Here is a 12,894-nt window from a genome sequence, read left to right as displayed (position 1 = left end):
TTATTATATTTGAACTTTTGTTTAATAGGATATTTGCATGTTATCTATGGACGAACTGTGCTATTGTTATATTATTTTGAGTGCTTTGGATATAGGAAAATAATAGAGGCAAATGTTTAGGGCACTGTGTTGGATGAATGGCTCTGTATTCATGTCCACGTGCGCGTCCGCCCGTGGACGGATAGTTAGTCAGTTTCGAGGAACCACTTTGGAGATACCCTTAGTTTTCATCCATGTTGGCCCAAAGTGCATGCATTCCATGGTAAAGTTTGTCTTAGATTTATCTAGATACGGATGTGACTAGACCTGTTTTAGTGTTAGATACATCCGTGCCTAGACAAATCTATGAGACGCTTTATGGGACGGAGGAAGTACTTGTATTCCGTTGCTTTGTTGGTGGGCCACCATTATAGTTGTGTCTTTCCGTAGATCGTCTCCCTTTCAACATCGCTCCATCATTCCCTGCCGACAAGGGTCCTGGATCGGCGTTGCGGCAGCGCTATGGCGGCGACGACGACGGCTTGCGGATCGAGCATTAGTTTTATTTACTCCTGTTCCATCTCATCGGCGGCATAGAAGACTGTCTATTCTTCTGGAGTGGTTGGTCTAGTTCTTTCTCTGGATCATGCATTTGGAAGGTTTCATCCATGGGTGGATAGCATTTGTTTCATGTCTTGATAGCTCCTTCTCTAACCATCAATGTTGGGGCCAATTTCGGCCGTGGGGAGTGGTCGTCGTCATCACCTTCTCATCTGGGATGTCGATCTTTTTTTAAGGTACTACAGCATCATCCAACTCCGAACAACGATTTCACGAGCATTGCGCTAACAAACTTTTCTCTGGCTCTGATTATATTATGGAGGTTTAGAGGTGGCATTGACGGCGCTGCCAACGAGTGCAAGAGCAACAAGGCGTCGATTTCTCCAGGACCAATGTGTAATTTTAATTTCTGCATTGCCTATGACCTTTTCGTTCATTTTCTCTTCGTTCATTTTCTCTTCGTGGTTCTTGTTTTTTTATGGATTGGTGCTTGCTTTTTTGGGGCAAGACACGTTCATGCGAGGCACCAAGAGAAAAGATTGATTCAATGTGAATTCAACCTGAATTTATTGTATTGTGGAGTGAGGTCGGTTTGATTTGAATCGACAAATTAAACGTACGCACAAGACTGATTGACCAGGCTAATTTGGTAACTAGAGAAGATAGAAAAATTGCACACCATAGCTAAAAACATACGAAGAACACACTTGTATATAAAACTAATTCACGAATAATCCGTAGATTACATGCTTGAACCTAAGCTAGCTGCCGGTTCCCTCTCGTATAAACTAGATCATAGACTCGACTAGATCGACTAATAGCTTCACTTTTCTAGAAATATAATAATAACATACACTAGCTCTCTCCTCTTGACTCTGCGTAAAAATGCACACAAAAACATATCGAACTATAAATTGAACTAGATAACTACTGCATATAAACCCGGGCACCCAGATATATATCCAACTGATCAATGGACCTAGAAGAGCAACATCATGGCCATCAACCCAGCGGCCGTGAGGACCGTGGCTGGCATGCCGGCCGCGGCGCCGCTGGTCACGCCTGGCCTTGTCGTTGCTGGTGTTCCCGTGTCCGCCGGCTGGCCCGGCGTCGTTGCGCCGGTTGGAGGCTGGCTCTTCGCGCCGTCGTCAGTAGGCTGCGGAGGCGCCTGTGGCGGAGCGTACGACGGGCTCCAAGCCGCCGGTGCGGTCCTGCTGGACCACGACCCTGCGGCGCCGGCAGAAGCCGAAGGGGCCGGAGCGTGCGACGGACCCCACGCGCCACCTTGAGCCGGTGCGGCCCTGGACGACGGACTTGCGGCGCCAGCGGACGGCGACGTTGAGGGACTCTTCGCGCCGTGGTGAGCCGGGGACGCGGCCGGCGGCATGGAGGCCGGCGCCGGGGCGGGAGCAGCAAAGTGGCGACGCCCGGTGGGAAGCGGCACTACGTCGGCCATCGACGCCGCCGGCGCCGCGGCTAGAGCGGCGGCCACCAAGAAGAAGACGAAGAGCCTTCCGCACGAAGCCACGGTCGTCGATCGAGATCGCCTACAAAGAAATTCGTACGACAGGACTGCAGATTGGGTTTTTCGCTGCTGCGCTGCTGTGAGATCGATGGCGGCGCCGGGGCGCCGAATAAATAGCGAGCCGGCAGGACGTGGCTCGCGGGCGCACGGGCGCCCGATCGCAGCCCCGAGCGCTCTCCCAGAAAAGGAAAGAGCCACCTGCGCGCGCGATCAGACAGCCAGAAACGAAAAATCAGCCACCCGCGCGCGAAAACAATCACACTCTGCTGTTCCCTACGTGATTAGGAAGATGCTCTGCCACGTCAGTTCGCATGCATTAATTTGAGTTTCAAAAAATTTAAAAAGCCATAATTTTTGATTCGAGTATCGAAATTCAGATCCGTTTTCACCATTGGGTTTCTTGCGACGAGTTCTTCAAAACTAGATCCCATATGGATAGGTATCGATGAACTTTTTTTTAGCAACTCTGTGTAGTATATAGGCAACTTTAGTGTTATCAGTAAGCAACTCTTCTTGTTTGTCTAATATGACTTCTTATCATCTTGGTTTGTGTAAAAACCAAGCAACTGACCTAACAAACCAAGCATCTGTCCTAGTAAACCAAGCAACTGTCCTAGTAAACCAAGCAACTGTCATAACAAAAACAATCGATTGTCCTAACAAATCAAGCAACTGTCCTAACAAAACTAAGCAACTATCCTAACAAAACCAAGCAACTGTCCTGGCAAATCCATGCAACTACATTATCAAAACACACAATGCATAATGTCTAAGCAAACCAAGCAACTGACCTAACAAAACCAAGCAATCATCTTAACAAAAAACAAACAATTTCAATAACAAAACCAAGCAACTGTCCTGGCAAATCCATGCAACTATCCTATCAAAAAATATGTTGTCATCACCAAAGTTGGCTGCCGAAGATGCTTAGTTGCCCATATACGGTCAAAAATATTATTTGCCGTGATTTCTAAGTGGTATATGACATACTTGCTTGATAAATTCATTAGTACATATAATTTAATAAAAGTTGCTTATGTTTAAAACTAAAGTTGCCTCGTTTAGGATCAAAGTTGCTTCTTTTTTAAAAATTATCAAAACGTGCTCATATGGGATCTAGTTTTGAAGATCTCGTCGCGAGAAACCTAACGGTGAAAACGGATCTTTGTTTCGACGCTCGGTTGAAAAGTTATTACTTTTTTTTAAATGAAACGGAATGAAGAGTGTGTCAGCACATGCATGCGCGTTAGTATCTCTTCCGTAATTATGGGACGCGGTCCCCTTAGCTGTCACTATCATCGCATCTGACGGCTGGAGCGCGTGCGCTCGCGCGAGCGAACGAGCGCAGCTGCACGAGTCAGACTTTAGGGGAAACAAATCGATGCATAGCTGGCCATGCCAGGCCACGCGCGTTCCACGAAGGTTCCTGGCCGACCGGACTATGGCGGTGCAGTCAATGCTTTCCATGATCCATCGTCTCCGTATGTCTCGCTGGTCAAACCTTGGATCTGCGTACGTACGTGCGTAGCCAAAAGGTTTCGCGCATTGGGGTATTTGATTGATATACGTACATGCATAGCATCTTCAATATATAGACTTTTTTTGGAGATGTGAAACAGGAGATATAAAAATTTACATTTTTAAAAAGTGCTTTTTTTATCTCCAAAAAAGGGCCAATTCCAACAGATGATGCAAAATGAAGATATAAAAGAGCAACTCCAATAGAAGATGCAAAACCGGCCGCCAGCCGCGCGGCCGCTGTAGCTGCTGTGAAGTTGTTGTATAGCCGCTGTTCAGCCGCATAAATTGAAATAAAACATCCGAAGATCAACTTAAAAATTTCACATGTCCACAATATCAAGTCCACAATATCAAATTATTACATAATTCATCAAATCCACAAGATCAAATGCAGCACACATACAACATAGTTTTGCACCATATACGTAACCGCCGTGCTTCGGCTTCTTCCCCTTGTGCATCACCACTAGCATTGCAATGTCCTCTTCTTCGTTCAAATCAAATTCCACATCCGACGAGGAATCATCCACGAAAGAGGGGTCACTTGAACTCATCTACAATGCGGGAAATCACCGTCAAACTAACTCTCCAACCCCAACAAAAAAAACCATGAATTTTTACCTCCGAGAATTTCGTCGAACACCTTGCTTGCAGGGTGGAGGAAATCGGCCGGCTGCGGGTTGGGCGACCGTTCGGCGGCGGCGGGTGCGGGCGGTGGTGACTGCTCGGCAAAGGAGATGGCCGCAGGTCGGCAGAGAAGAAGGCGGGAGCTTGACGCGTTGGGCGGCCGGAAGAACGGCCGAGGCTCGCGGCCGTCGGGCGGGCGGTGTGGCGTGCCTCCCCTAACTCCGGTGGGGGGGGGGGTCTAGGCTAAGAAGAAGCCTAGCCCATCGTAGACCTCGCCGAGGAAGGCATTTATGTTGGAAATATGCCCTAGAGGCAACAATAAAATAGTTATTATTATATTTCCTTGTTCATGATAATTGTCTATTGTTCATGCTATAATTGTATTAACCGGAAACCGTAATACATGTGTGAATACATAGACCGTAATATGTCCCTAGTAAGCCTCTAGTTGACTAGCTCGTTGATCAATAGATGGTCGTGGTTTCCTGAGCATGGACATTGGATGTCGTTGATAACGGGATCACATCATTAGGAGAATGATGTGATGGAGAAGACCCAATCCTAAGCATAGCACAAGATCGTGTAGTTTGTTTGCTAGAGCTTTTCTAATGCCAAGTATCGTTTCCTTAGACCATGAGATTGTGCAACTCCCGGATACCGTAGGAATGCTTTGGGTGTATCAAACGTCACAACGTAACTGGGTGACTATAAAGGTGCACTACAGGTATCTCCGAAAGTGTTTGTTGGGTTGGTACGAATCGAGACTGGGATTTGTCACTCCGTATGATGGAGAGGTATCTCTGGGCCCACTCGGTAATGCATCATCATAATGAGCTCAATGTGACTAAGGAGTTAGCCACAGGATCATGCATTACGGAACGAGTAAAGAGACTTGCCGGTAACGAGATTGAACAAGGTATAGGGGCACCGACGATCGAATCTCGGGCAAGTAACATACCAATAGACAAAGGGAATTGAATACGGGGTTGATTGAATCCCCGACATCGTGGTTCATTCGATGAGATCATCGTCGAACATGTGGGAGCCAACATGGGTATCTAGATCCCGCTGTTGGTTATTGGCCGGAGAACGTCTCGGTCATGTCTGCATGGTTCCCGAACCCGCAGGGTCTACACACTTAAGGTCCGGTGACGCTAGAGTTGTTATGGGAAATAGTATGTGGTTACCGAAGGTTGTTCGGAGTCCCGAATGAGATCCCGGATGTGACGAGGAACTCCGGAATGGTCCGGAGGTGAAGATCGATATATTGGACGAAGGGTATTGGAGTCTGAAATTGTCCCGGTGGTACCGGGTGACGACCAGCGTGTCCGAAAGGGGTTTCGGAGGGCCCGACAAGCGTTGGGGGCCTTATGGGCCAAGGGGAGGGGGCACATCAGCCCACTAAGGGGCTGTGCGTCCCTCCCACCCCATCTCACGTAACGTGGATAGGTGGGGGCGCCTCCCCTAGGGCAGCCACCCCTCCCGGCTTGGGGGGCAAGTTTCCTAGGGGTGGGGCGCCCAAACCCATCTGGGGTTTCCCTGTGGCCGCCGCCCCTCCCCTAGGGAACCCTAGCGCCCCTCCTCCACCCCCTTCCCCCTATATATAGTGAGGGAGAGAGAGGGCAGCCGCACCCCCTTCCCTGGCGCAGCCCTCTCCTCCTCCAACTCCTCCTCCTCCTCCATAGTGCTTAGCGAAGCTCTGCCGGAGAACCACGAGCTCCTCCACCACCACGCCGTCGTGCTGCTGGAGTTCTCCCTCAATGATACGTCTCCAACGTATCTATAATTTTTGATTGCTCCATGCTATATTATTTTCTGTTTTGGACATTATTGGGCTTTATTATTCACTTTTATATTATTTTTGGGACTAACCTATTAACCGGAGGCCCAGCCTAGAATTGCTGTTTTTGCCTATTTCAAAGTTTCGCAGAAAAAGAATATCAAACGGAGTCCAAACGGAATGAAACCTTCGGGAATGTGATTTTCGGAACGAACATGATCCAGAGGACTTGGACCCTACGTCAAGAAAGCTACCAGGAAGCCACGAGGTAGGGGGCGCGCCTACCCCCCCCCCCCCGGCGCGCCCTCCACTCTCGTGGGCCCCATGTTGCTCCACCGACGTGCTCCTTCCTCCTATATATACCTACGTACCCCCAAACGATCAGATACGGAGCCAAAAACCTAATTCCACCGCCGCAACCTTCTGTACCTACGAGATCCCATCTTGGGGCCTGTTCCGGAGCTCCGCCGGAGGGGGCATCGATCACGGAGGGCTTCTACATCAACACCATAGCCTCTCCGATGAAGTGTGAGTAGTTTACCTCAGACCTTCGGGTCCATAGTTATTAGCTAGATGGCTTCTTCTCTCTTTTTGGATCTCAGTACAATGTTCTCCCCCTCTCTTGTGGAGATCTATTCGATGTAATCTTCTTTTGCGGTGTGTTTGTTGAGACCGATGAATTGTGGGTTTATGATCAAGTTTATCTATGAATAATATTTGAATCTTCTGAATTCTTTTATGTATGATTAGTTATCTTTGCAAGTCTCTTCGAATTATCAGTTTGGTTTGGCCTACTAGATTGATCTTTCTTGCAATGGGAGAAGTGCTTAGCTTTGGGTTCAATCCTGCGGTGTCCTTTCCCAGTGACAGTAGGGGCAGCAAGGCACGTATTGTATTGTTGCCATCGAGGATAACAAGATGGGGTTTTTATCATATTGCATGAATTTATCCCTCTACATCATGTCATCTTGCTTAAAGCGTTACTCTGTTCTTATGAACTTAATACTCTAGATGCATGCTGGATAGCGGTCGATGTGTGGAGTAATCTCTACTCCTAATGGACGAGTTGGTGAATAGTCTCCGCGGTTTATTTTCGCTGGTTTTTTTCGTCTCTCCTCCCACCACCCCCTCCCACCTTGGTGAATAGTCTCCATGGTTTATTTTCGCTGGGTTTTTTCCGTCTCTCCTCCCACCACCCCCTCCCACCCTGGTCCATCGGTTTATTTTTCTCTCCACTCTTTATTACAACCAGAACTTTCCTAACGTATAACAAATCACGGATCTAACTTCCTTAAATTATGCAAATCAATCGATTCCTTTTATTGGTTCAATTTGTCTTAGGAAACAAATAACAGATTTTTAGAAAACAAATAATACATTTTAATCTAACTTTCCTAACTTATCTAAATCAATCGATTTCTCTTATTAGTGAAATTTGTTTTAGGAAACAAATAACAGACACGTCACAACTTTCCTCCCAATAAATAGTTTCTTAACATTTGCAAACTTTCCTAATCAGACACGTCACAAACAGGCAAATACTGATATCACGTTACCAAACAATAAAACCCCATTTGCATAGAAATCAGTTCAAAAATCCTAACTTTCCTAAATTTTTACCTTTCCTTGATAACAACCAATATTTCCTATGTTTTCCACCTATTGAAGGAAATCACCCCTCGATCGATATTAGCATTTTTTGGAATGAGATCTCCGGGTTATGATTTTTTTGCGATTCTTTCCAATTGTGACCTCTCCTTCCACTCCGGCTCCTTCTCGCATAAACACCTCCACCATAGCCAGGTGACACCACCCTAGACCTCCTGCCTCTCCACACCTTCTCCGCCACCTCCTTCTCGTACTCCATTAACAATCCCTCCGCCACATTTGTCCACGGCGGTGTCGAGGGCATGGCGCAGCAGCGTACCAGCGGTAGAGCAGCGCATAGCAGCAGGAAGCAGCACACAGCAGGTGAGGCGAGCGGCCGACGGTGGAGGGCAGAGATGCGGCCGGCGTGGCTGAGGGGGCGGCCGGCAGAAGATGGCCACGACTGGAGGCGGCGCGAGGCAGGGGCGCGACAACGGGGCGAGCGAAGGGATAGGCGGCAGCAGACGGGGCGAGCGCAGCCAGCGAGAGTGTGGCGCACGGCCAGGGTGTGTATCACGCAGGGCACAGTGGTGCGGTGGCTACGACGAGCGCGACGGCAGCGGCGGGCGCGACCGATGCGGTGTAGCACGGGCATGGGCATGAAGAGGGAGTGGCCCCGCGGGTGCGGAAGAAGAGCGGCAGGCTCGGGCATGGGCGTGCATAGGAGCGGGCATGTGCCACGGGGTCAATCCGAGGAGCTCGGTGGCTACCCCAGCAATGGCCATGGCGGACGGCGGTTCTCGGCCACGGCGAAATACCTAACGGAGCAAATGAGAGGGGAAACAGGGGAAAGGCAAGAGGAGAGACTGGCGGTGTCAATGGCGCCCTAGGGGAAGACATAGGAGCTCGGGGCGGGGCGGATCGAACGGCAATGTTGCGGTGGCCCAAGGTTGAGGAAGACGGCAGCGACGTTGATGCGGGGGTGCTGGACTTGATCTCGTTGGCGCAGACGAAGTAGCGAAGGCATTCAGAGCTCCTCGACAAGCTCCTAGCCCGCAGGGAGGGCAGTGGCCGTGTGGACGGGGTCGGTCATGGTGGCCGTGGCGTCTGACTTCGTCCAGATCGACGGGATCGAGCGAGCGAGGAGGAGAAGTGGATTTGGGAGGGGGCGTCGAGGAGGAGTGAGGCCATGGGGGCAGGGAAGGCAGGGCGTCACCCTTATCCATTCCCCTTCGATGCCAGCGAGGTGGTCGGGCAGGAGCCCGACTCTGTAGCGACGCGGCTCGGGGAACAGGAGAAGACGACCGCGCGGGACTGGACCGCTGAGCCGGTTCGGTGGCAAGGCCCGGGGGGCAGGGCGAATCCCCTTTTACATCGTCCTTTTGGTTTTTCAATTTATTCTAATCTGTTTCTCCTTTTTAACACGTTTTCTATTTATTCTTATCAACTAAATGATCTCTACTCCTAATATCTCAGTTGGTAGTCTCCGTTCCGGGTTTATTTTCGTCCCACCTCCCCTGGTTTTTTTGTCCTCCCTCCCACCTCCCAATTTCTTGTAGGTGCATGCTTCTCAAGCTGGAGGACAACATATTAGTCAAGACATTAGGGATCCTCATTGATGTTTTATCTCTCGTCTGCACTTATTTTGTTTGCTCCAATTCTATATATTCTCACGAGTAGATGAGGTGTAAGCATGTGCAATGTAGTTCCTTTTTCTACATATGGTGATTGATTTCTTCTTTGGTAACCCAACTAACGGATGGTAATCAATCTTCAAATACCAAAACCAAACGTACAAGGCAACAATCAATTCACGTATCACAATCAGATTCTTCTATAGTACCCAGCTTAACTCACGGATGGTAATCAATCTCCAAACAAAGGAAACAATCACCGTCGTTTACCTCTCACCAATGTTACATAAAAATAACGCTGAGAATTTAGATGTATTGTTTGTCATGGAGCTGTGGCTGGCCGATTACATGAAATTAATTCCCTCAGTTGTGGTGGCAAATATAATACACATAATCCATATTGTTATGCACTAGCGTGTGTGCGTGTGAAATAGATGGATTATGGTCCCGTACCCAATAAGATGGATATGTGTGTGTTAGAGAGAGAGAGGGAGGGAGAGGGAGAGGGGGAGAGAGAGTGAGGAAGAGGGAGGGAGAGGGTGTGTGTGTGTGTGTGTGAGAGAGAGAGAATTTGATGGTAAAAAAGGTCGTCAAGGTCACTTAATATGTATGAGAATATTAAATGTAATATTAACATAATTGATATTAAACTCTTAAAGTTAATGTGGCCCCGTTGCAACGCACGGGTGTTCTTCTAGTAGTAGTAGATGCAGGCAGGAGTCGGTCTACTTGTCTCGGACGTGATGCCTATATACATGATCATACCTAGATATTCTTATAACTATGCTCAATTCTGTCAATTGCTCAACAGTAATTTGTTCACCCACCGTAAATACTTATGCTCCTGAGAGAAGCCACTAGTGAAACCTATGGCCCCCGGGTCTATTTTCCATCATATTAATCTTCCAACACTTAGTTATTTCCGTTGCTTTTATTTTACTTTGCATCTCTATCACAAAAATACCAAAAATATTATCTTATCATATCTATCAGATCTCACTCTCGTAAGTGACCGTGTAGGGATTGACAACCCCTTATCGCGTTGGTTGCGAGGATTTATTTGTTTGTGTAGGTGCGAGTGCACATAGCCTCCTACTGGATTGATACCTTGGTTCTCAAAAACTGAGGGAAATACTTACGCTACTTTGTTGCATCACCCTTTCCTCTTCAAGGAAAAACCAACGCAGTGCTCAAGAGGTAGCAAGAAGGATTTCTGGCGCCGTTGCCGGGGAGGTCTACGCAAAAGTCAACATACCAAGTACCCATCACAAACCCTTATCTCCCGCATTACATTATTTGCCATTTGCCTCTCATTTTCCTCTCCCCCACTTCACCCTTGCCGTTTTATTCGCCCTTTTTCCGTTCGCCTTGATGTCTTTCTTGTCTCGTTTTCTCGTTTGGTTGAAATAGTTGAGTATTTATTCCTAAACGGAGAAGCTAAGATCTATAGATCCTCATCCGCTTGCTAATCTTTTTAAGAGATCCAATTATGATGAACTAATTGCTAGTGAGTTTTGTGCACTAGATTATCTTTATGAAGTTTTGCTTGAAATTTGTGAATCTGAAAATTGTGATGAAGAAATTTATGAAGAGATTCACGATAGTTCCTTGAATAAAAAGCATGATTGCAATAATTTTATTATAAATTCTCTTGATGTCAATTGTGCTAATATTATGCAAAACCCTAAGCTTGGGGATGCTAGTTTTGCTATGTCTACTACTTGTTGCAATGATCATGATTGGGGTGATTTTTCTTAGGATCTTGAAAATTTATTTAAGCCCATGATGAATATGATAGTTATATTATTGAATTTGATAATGATCCTACATGTAATTATTATGAGAGAGGAAAATATTGTTATAGAAATTTTCATGTTACTAAATTACCTCTCGTTATGTTGAGATTGCTATTGTTCCTTTCCGCTTCCTTGCATATGCTAGTTTTTGCTTGCTATGATAATTTGTTTTTCTATAAGATGCCTATGCATAGAAGTATGTTAGACTTAGATGTGTTTGTCACGTATTGCATGATGCTCTCTTCGCGCTTCAATTCTTGTCTTTTATGCGAGCATCATTAAAACTATCAATGCCTAGCTAAAAGGCTTTAAAGAAAAGCGCTTGTTGGGAGACAACCCAATATAATTCCTTTCTGTCGTTGAATAAATATTTGTTCTAGCCTCTGGTTATATGTGGTTTATGTTTTAATTAGTGTTTGTGCCAAGTTAAACCTATAGGATCTTCTTGGATGATAGTTATTTGATCTTGCAGAAAATTCCAGAAACTTTCTGTTCACGAAAATAATTGTTAAAAATCACCAGAACGTGATAAAATTTTGATTCCAATTGCTGCTGATCAATAAACAAATTGTTTAGGTCTTCCTATTTTGGCTGAGTTTTTGGAGTTCCAGAAGTTTGCGTTAGTTACAGATTACTACAGACTGTTCTGTTTTTGACAGATTCTGTTTTTCGTGTGTTGTTTGCTTATTTTGATGAATCTATGGCTAGTAAAAGAGTTTATAAACCATAGAGAAGTTGGAATACAGTAGGTTTAACACCAATATAAATAAAGAATGAGTTCATTACAGTACCTTGAAGTGGTCTTTTGTTTTCTTTCGCTAACGGAGCTCACGAGATTTTCTGCTAAGTTTTGTGTTGTGAAGTTTTCAAGTTTTGGGTGAAAGATTTGATGGATTATGGAACAAGGAGTGGAAAGAGCCTATGCTTGGGGATGCCCATGGCACCCCCAATATAATCTAAGGACACCAAAAAGCCAAAGCTTGGGGATGCCCCGGAAGGCATCCCCTCTTTCGTCTACTTCCATCGGTAACTTTACTTGGAGCTATATTTTTATTCACCACATGATATGTGTTTTGCTTGGAGCGTCTTGTGTGATTTAAGTCTTTTCTTTTTAGTTTACCACAATCATGCTTGCTGTACACACCTTTTGAGAGAGACACACATGATTCGGAAATTATTAGAATACTCTATGTGCTTCACTTATATCTTTTGAGTCATATAGTTTTTGCTCTAGTGCTTCACTTATATCTTTTAGAGCACGTTGGTGATTTTGTTTTATAGAAACTATTGTTCTCTCATGCTTCACTTAGATTATTTTGAGAGTCCTACAAAACAGCATGGTAGTTTGCTTTAACAATAATAGGCATACAAGATTAGTAAAAGAAAAATTCTTATGAGTGTGTTGAATACTATGAGAAGTTTGATGCTTGATAATTGTTTTGAGATATGAAGATGGTGATATTAGAGTCATGCTAGTTGAGTAGTTTTGAATTTGAGAAATACTTGTGTTAAAGTTTGTGATTCTCGTAGCATGCACGTATGGTGAACCGTTATGTGATGAAGTCGGAGCATGATTTATTTATTGATTGTCTTCCTTATGAGTGGCGGTCGGGGACGAGCGATGGTCTTTTCCTACCAATCTATCCCCCTAGGAGCATGCGCGTAATACCTTGCTTTGATAACTTGTAGATTTTAGCAATAAGTATATGAGTTCTTTATGACTGATGTTGAGTCCATGGATTATACGCACTCTTCTTCCTTCCACCATTGCTAGCCTCTCTAATACCGCGCACTTTTCGCCGGTATCATACACCCACCATATACCTTCCTCAAAACAGCCACCATACCTACCTATCATGGCATTTCCATAGCCATTCCGAGATA

Source organism: Triticum aestivum, chromosome 2D, assembly GCF_018294505.1.
Source record: "Triticum aestivum cultivar Chinese Spring chromosome 2D, IWGSC CS RefSeq v2.1, whole genome shotgun sequence".
In the NCBI taxonomy this organism is placed as follows: domain Eukaryota; kingdom Viridiplantae; phylum Streptophyta; class Magnoliopsida; order Poales; family Poaceae; genus Triticum; species Triticum aestivum.
Note: the sequence above shows the minus strand (reverse complement) of the source record.